Here is a 7,506-nt window from a genome sequence, read left to right as displayed (position 1 = left end):
CCCCCCCCCCCCACAGGGGTAGCGCCCCACGACCCCAGGGGCAGCCCCTGTCCCTTGTCCCCACCAGCCTACCCCTGTCTCTCCCTCTTGTCCCCTCCTGACCCTGTCAGGCCTGGCTACAATACCTGCCCCCGCCCCAGAGATGGGCCGATTGGAGTTCAAGGTAAACGTCCCTTTCTCTGGGTCCGTCTGCAGGCTGCCCTGCCTGGTCCCTCTCCGGCCCTTGTCCAATAATCACATGCACCGCTCTTTTAAAAAAAAAATACTTTCTCACACACAGACACAAACACACTCTCTGGAGCTTTTCCATTGTAATCAATTCTTACCGCTGGCTATTATTCAGACATCTCTGCCACTCAGACGATTTCCCTCTTTTATTTATCGCTCTTATAGATTCATCAGACTCTCTTTCAGTGCTGGGAAGAGAGAGAGTGAGCATGTCAAGAAGTTTAAAGCAACATGTGCTGAGCCTTACCACACACAATGCAAAGATGAAATACCCATGCTATGAAATCTACCAGAACTTGCTGTTAGAACTGCTAATCTTAAGATTTTGGTTTTGGTAAAGCAGCATGTTCGACATTAACTATTTAAGAAAACTGCATTCTGTATTGAATTAAAACTTGTAAATGTTGTTACATTTCTGCCCATTTCCTTTCCTATAGTTTAATGAAACACATATTTGAATCATCCAAAGTGTTTCTTTAATTGTAAACCAATTCTTTTATCGAGTTGTAATGTCGACTGCATGATGTGATACTTTATATCAGTGCTCGACCAACATTTGCCATTAGTTATAGTTTAAAAGTTTACTGTAATTACCTTGAATCATTCTGCATAAAGGATGGATCAATGTAATGTGATCATATTTTATTCTGCTGAAGGTCTCATGACGTTTTCTACTACAGCTTCCTCCATTTTTATGTAGGCCAAGATTTAATGTTCATGTTTAGTTTTGTCTATTAATCAAATTCTTACTGCATAATCATTTGATATAAATTGTGTCTCTGACTAAGTTATACAACATTATGCAGAAACAGCTGTAAAAACAAGACATTGTGTGGTTTTAAGAGCAATACTAGAGTTTGTTTTGTGTTTTATTTGCAAAAACAGCATGCAGCATCTTAGATACTGTCCTCGTGGGGTTTATGTTCTGTTAACTGACTATTCCCTCCTATTGAAGTCAGTGTGCTACATGTAGCCAGGTGTATGTAGCCTCTGGGGGCCACACTACATTACACCACTATGTGTCTTTGGGTTTTAAAGCAAACAAGTGAAATTCTATAAATACAGTTGTCTCCCATTTTAAATGAAAAATCACTTGCTTAACTGTAGGTAGTTTGTGATAAGATACTGTAATTGACTCTCTTCTTCAACTTACTCTTATGGCGGCCGAGAGAGCACAACGCAAATTAATTAATACTGCAAATTAAGAAATCACACTCAAATGAAGAAACATCTTCGCCAACTTGACGACAAATAAAAATCCATAAGTGACGGCATTTGGAAATGCTGCAAGAAGCTAAAAAACGGAAACTTTTTCCAGGGGACATGCACACTGCTGGTAAATACTTCTTGTTGCCCTTGGTTTATGGCTTATGTTTTTAAAGTAAACTGTCCATCGTTGTGATCACATGATTCAGATATTCTAATGAAAAGGTAATTCTATCAAAATCACAATGTTAAAATAAGCCCAAAAAACCTAAATTTTTCAACACTAGTTGAATGCATATCCAACATCAATAACTTCACAATCCACAAATGGCAACAATAAGAGCTGCACGTCCCAGCCGGTTTGCATCACTTTTTAGTGTCCCTAAAAGAGTCTCTATGGTGCTTTTTCCAAAAGCTACACTTATATCGTCAAGTTGATGAAGATGTTTCTTAATTTGCTGGTCTTGTTTGTGTCTATTTGCATGTGTTTCCCTAATTTGCACTGTGTTGAGGTCTAAGATCCACCATACACTTTCTCTCTTGCCTACATCTTCTACGTTTCCCAGAATACCTTTTTTCATCCCCCAGAGTACAAGCATGGACTTCTTATATGCAACTGTTGGCTGTACCTTAGTGAAAATTATCCAACATTCATTTTCAGAGTTATGTATGAACAGGGTTTTAGAAAAGACAAAAATATTCAGCAGTTCAGGCTTGATCGTGAATGTGATGGCGTGAACTCGTCCATAACTAAATCCTTAAAGTCGTGTGCCATGTTTATGTGCGTTCCTTTTGCACGTGTGTTGTATGTGTGCCGCTGATCACTTTGAACCTTGTCTCTGTGATTCTTGGCAGGAAGTGAGCGTCAGCAGCTCTTGGTCGTAAAACTGCTTTTGGTCGCTCTCCCAGGGTGCACTGGGAGGGGAGAGGACAGAGAATCTCTGTGTCACCTCGCCATGGCACGGGATGTGAGGAGATAACTGGGAATGCCAATAATCACTCGAACCGAGGACGAGCTGATGCCTACTCTCAGTGCAACAGAACCAGCTGAATATCAGTTTAAGATCCATAAAATGCAATTGTGGCAAAATAAAGCAATAACATCATAAAGCTGATGCATGCCTTTTTATATCTTTGCCGAGAGGAATGGAGGATGGCATTTATTCCAAAAATGGTGTCAAGTTAAATTCAAATGTAACTTTATATGATTGAAAAAGGCTTTGAAGACAATGTAAAAACAGATCTCTGATATATTAGTCTCACGTTGCCAGACCGATCTCCACAGCGCTGCGGAGGAAGGTCTGGCGTGTCCACACAGCAACCCGGGGTTGTCACGTCACCACCAATCACAATGGTCACGGGACGGAGCTCCGGTGCCGCTTGGGAAGGAACTCGATTTGTTGGAATTTTTACGTTCAAAAGTAGCAGCAGTTAACCATTGTCTCCATAAATTGACCACACAAACACACTGTGAACTATGGCATTATTAGGCCTAACTGTTTTGTGATTAAATCCAAAGTAAAAATTATAAGTAACGCATTTTACACGTCACAAAGGTGTCACACGGGGCTATACCGTCGTGCTCAGCTGAGTTAACTTTGCTAAATGTGTGTTACTGGAAAAACAAGATATCTGTATCATATGCAGTTTGGAGAAAAAACTGACCAGGTTTTGTTTTGTTCCTACCTATCAATAGTTAATACTAGAAGAAATATTTGACACTTTTGCTACAGTCTACAGGCAGGTAATAATTGCATTGTATTTGTCATCTGATATGTGGTATGACTTTCCTGGGGAAGGGAAAGTCATACCAGGAAACTACCCTATTCATGTTCCTGGTTTGTTTAGAATAAGCAGTAAGATAGATAAGAGGGCCACCTATATAAACTAAAACTTTACAAGTAGAAAATCCAAACGACAGACTATAACACTCAAATTGGCTATATGTCGTACAATAACAAGGAGTCAAATAACATTTTTGTCTCATAATTAAATCCAAGTAAAACTTGCAATTTCTTAAACTTAAAACAAGTTAATAGGTAGCAAAAGTTTAGAAAATACTACTGTGCTATTGGATAAAAAATATATTCATGTCCATATAATTAGTATAACTTTTGAATTGCGAAAAGTTGCTTGGTGCCTAACATTTCCCATCCAAACGATCAATTAGACTCATTTTCATAGAGAAGTTTTTTTTTCTTCAATAAAACCTTTTGAATTAAAGTATATTGCTTCCACTGGTAAAGTTACAAGACATTTTAATTCATTTAAGGAGGAAAGACGGTTTCTCTAACACTTGATCGTCCTAAAAATTTATTGAGTTGTCAAAATTGCTGTCGGTTTAATTTATCTGCTGTGGAACTTAGGGCTCAGCGGTCTCCCATCAGGGTATATTTGTAGCTACAACACAATGTTCAAAAGCCTTTGTCCCTCATCCCATTGCTGTGATCTGCGTCTCAGGGTTCGTGGACAAAAGGTGTCAAACGGAGCGTTGGACTTGGCCTGCCACGTCCTCCCGAGCCTGCTCCTAATCCTATTACTGTGGGCTGTAGAGGAGCATGGATCCCAGCAACTACTGAAGTCTAAGGGGGCCCGGTGTATTTACTTGTGGGTATATGTGTCTGTGTGTGTGTTCTTGTGTGTGTAATTGCATTGTAAGCGACTTCTTATCCACGTTGTCATAATGTGTTATCCACTGATGCGGCTTAAGGTTTTGCCGTCTTTTTCAGTTTGCTACGGGGCAGGTGGACATTTCAATCTTCCTGCTGCCGTAGTTCAGCATAACTTTAGACGTTTGATCCATCCATGAGGAACCTTCATCTCAAATCTTTCAATTTGGAGAGTATTTCATGGTGCAATGACAAAGGTTTTTTATTTAATCATTTTCTTTATGTATTGTATGTTGGAATGTCTTGCAGGAATGGGACATAAAATAAGTACAATAAGTATCTTCCAAAACTAAAAATCAATTTTCACAGATGTTTTCATTGAGATTTTTTACAATACACTTAGTAAATGAAACCACTTAAACGGCCTTTTTTCAAATGTTGTCACCACATCTGTACAAAAGTTGTAGTAGTATGAAATATTATAGCTTTATAAAGATAAATGGTAAACCAATTATATTGAAAATGGGACTATGAATCCTGAGTTTTGTGAATCTTTACACCTTGGCCAATTATAGATTATCTGTTAGTGACCACAGGAAGATAATCAGCTCTTTTTTTAGCAGAGACAAACTTGTGATATTGTAGAAAAAAGGCTATTCATACTTGGTGTTAATGAATTGGGGAAACTGGAAAGTTAAAATTATGATAGGATGTGAATAGGATAGCCCAACTAAATCCTGCATAGTCAATCTATGGACACCTGTAGATTGAGTGACAAAATAATATCCAATACTCTCCATTTATTTTGTAATAAACATTTTAAAGATTAATTTTATGGGCTTTGTTCCCTTTTATTTTAGGGTGACCGTGGATAGACAGGAAAAGTAAGAGAGAGATGGGGAATGACACGAAGCAAAGGGCCACAAGTCATATTCAAACCCAGGCCGCTGCAAAGGACTACATGGGGCGCACGCTCTTGTTGGGTGAGCTAGGGGTCGCCCCTTAATTCACATTTTAAAATGTATTCTCACCCAAAGTGCCGTGCAATATGTGCACAGCACGTTACAGTAAATTTCTTTCTGGACCTGCAACATTTCGAATAAAGGTTCAATCCAACAGTGATTTGACTTGATTTAGATTTGTTTAGCAACAATTCCATTCATCATTAAATGTGAAATGTAAAAAAAAACTAAACAGATTGTGTCGGTACATACACACAAATAAACTAGACTAGTTGAAAGAATGGTAGCAACTGTCCAAGCAAAACGCCGTGTCGTTACACAGCTGTAACTTTGCATGTCTGTTTCCTCCTATTTAGCTTTGTAGAACAAAGTTTTACTTTTTAAGTTCTCCCAATGAAACAGGACTTTTACATTAAGGCTTAGCTGTGTGTGGTCAGTAGTAGGTCCGTAGAAAGAAGCACCTTAATGTGATCATTTTAACTTTAATTAGTGTTTTTACTTTTGTAATTGCTGATGCTGCAAACGTCTGAAACATCGATGTCTGACGGCATACACACAACTGTTACAAAAGATGACAAAGTGTTGGAACAAATAGTGTGATAGAGAACTTCTAGGCGAAGATACAAGGTGTAAATAAATTAGATTTAAAAAATGTAAAATGTTTAACGATGTGTAGCGAAAAAATTGATTCATCACCCGCCTTCAGTTTGTCTGTATTGTCTCATTGTCTGGGAGCAGTTTTGGAGCTTAAAATGACCGGAATGAAATGGTGGAATGGCCTTTTGTTTTCTCTGGGTATCACTTATCTGGCTAAAGTGCAGGCCGCGGCCACACAGACAGACACACAAGCACATGCGGCCGTCCACATCCTCTCAATAGCCGCATTTGCGTGTACATTGAACAAAGTCAATTGCCTGTCAAATGCTATGTGCGATTAGACACCAGTAGGTACAAGGCCTAATGCAGGCGAGCCTACCAAAGCCTGGACGTTGCAGGGGCCCCACTCTGTGAACCCCATGGCCCTCCTCACTCCCCTTCACCCTCCACAACCCCCACTCCCTTTCATCTCACCGCCCCAGTTCAATGTTAATGTCCAGTGGTGTCCACTCTTCGGACGTCTCCTTCCCAATCAAAAACCCAGAGAAGAAAGGGCGAAAAAGAGAAAGAAAACCAAACTTTCCCTCCTTCTTTTCTCACCCTGGCCTCCTCTTGTGTGCTGTCCAGCTGGCTGTGACCCTTGACCCCCTGACCCTCACTCCTGACCCCTGGACCTGTTCCCACGCCACGCCTTTTTGTGTCCAGCGCACCATGGCAACACCTTGGTCACTGCTGCTGCCACGGTAACAGATGGACAGGGGCCTGGAAATAACTTCATTCAGCCCCGCCTGGAGTGGTGAGTACCATGGACAATCTGCCCAAAGCCCCCCTCCCCCTCCCCCTTCCTTCTTTACCCCGTCTCACACGCATACACATGCTTGGACACACACACACGCAGATACACAGCAACCCCAACCCAACTTTGACACCTCCTATGCCACATTCTAAACCGCAATCCCCTTGGCTGTATTCCCTCAGCAGGGGCCTCTGGGTATCAGGGTCTGATAGAGTCATTAACACAGAGATCCCAGATCCACCCTGGCATGTACAAGGCACCTACACGGGAATAAAAATAATTGGCCGTTGTTGGCACAGAAAAGAATAAAAAGACACCCTAAAGTCAACAACACATCCCATTTCACACTGCTGGTATTTATGGTTTGGGCGTATTAGCACTGACTTCATCACCGTGCAGTAATTATCGCTCTGCTTCTTTTATTAGTCCTATTGTTTTCCCACATCCTCAGATGAGAAGGGGGCTAGGGGGAGAGTTGTAAAGACACAGAGTTGAGCAGCGGGGGATCTGTTTGCAAACTCGGAGACAAACGACAAAGTGAATAGCATCGCTGAGGAGCGCAATAAGGTGCAGCAGGAAAATAAACTGCAACAGTTTTGTTGCTAATCAGTAACTAACCTCTAAACACAGTTGTGTGTGCTTTGTCTCCTTCTTTGGGGAACACCTCTCGGATAGACACTGTGAATGGATTAAAGGGGGATAGTGTAATTACTTGTGCTGAATGGGGTTGGCGCCGTGTGGAGGAAGAGACGGTTTACACTGTTGAAAACACTTGTCTTTGTAAAGAGAGCTCTGATCCTCTGGGTCTCATCTTCCACTCCCTGCAGAGAGAAAACAAACAAGTAAACAAGCAAAATGGCGACCAGTGACACAACGGAGGTCTTGCAGCTCATGCTTAATAAGAGGGGTTTTAACTTTGTCTTCGGGAATGTGTATAAAATGAGTGAAACTTTTAATTTTTATCAATAAGTAAAAGACAACATTATCATCTTGGGGAAATGTTATTGAGGTCAATGAAACTTAATTGACATGCATGTCTCTGTGTGTGGGTGTGTTTTTTGAGTTAAACCAAGTGGGCTGACTGGGGAGCAGGTGGGGGGGGGGGGGG

Source organism: Etheostoma cragini, chromosome 14 (genome assembly GCF_013103735.1).
Source record: "Etheostoma cragini isolate CJK2018 chromosome 14, CSU_Ecrag_1.0, whole genome shotgun sequence".
In the NCBI taxonomy this organism is placed as follows: domain Eukaryota; kingdom Metazoa; phylum Chordata; class Actinopteri; order Perciformes; family Percidae; genus Etheostoma; species Etheostoma cragini.
This window is presented reverse-complemented; position numbering follows the sequence as displayed.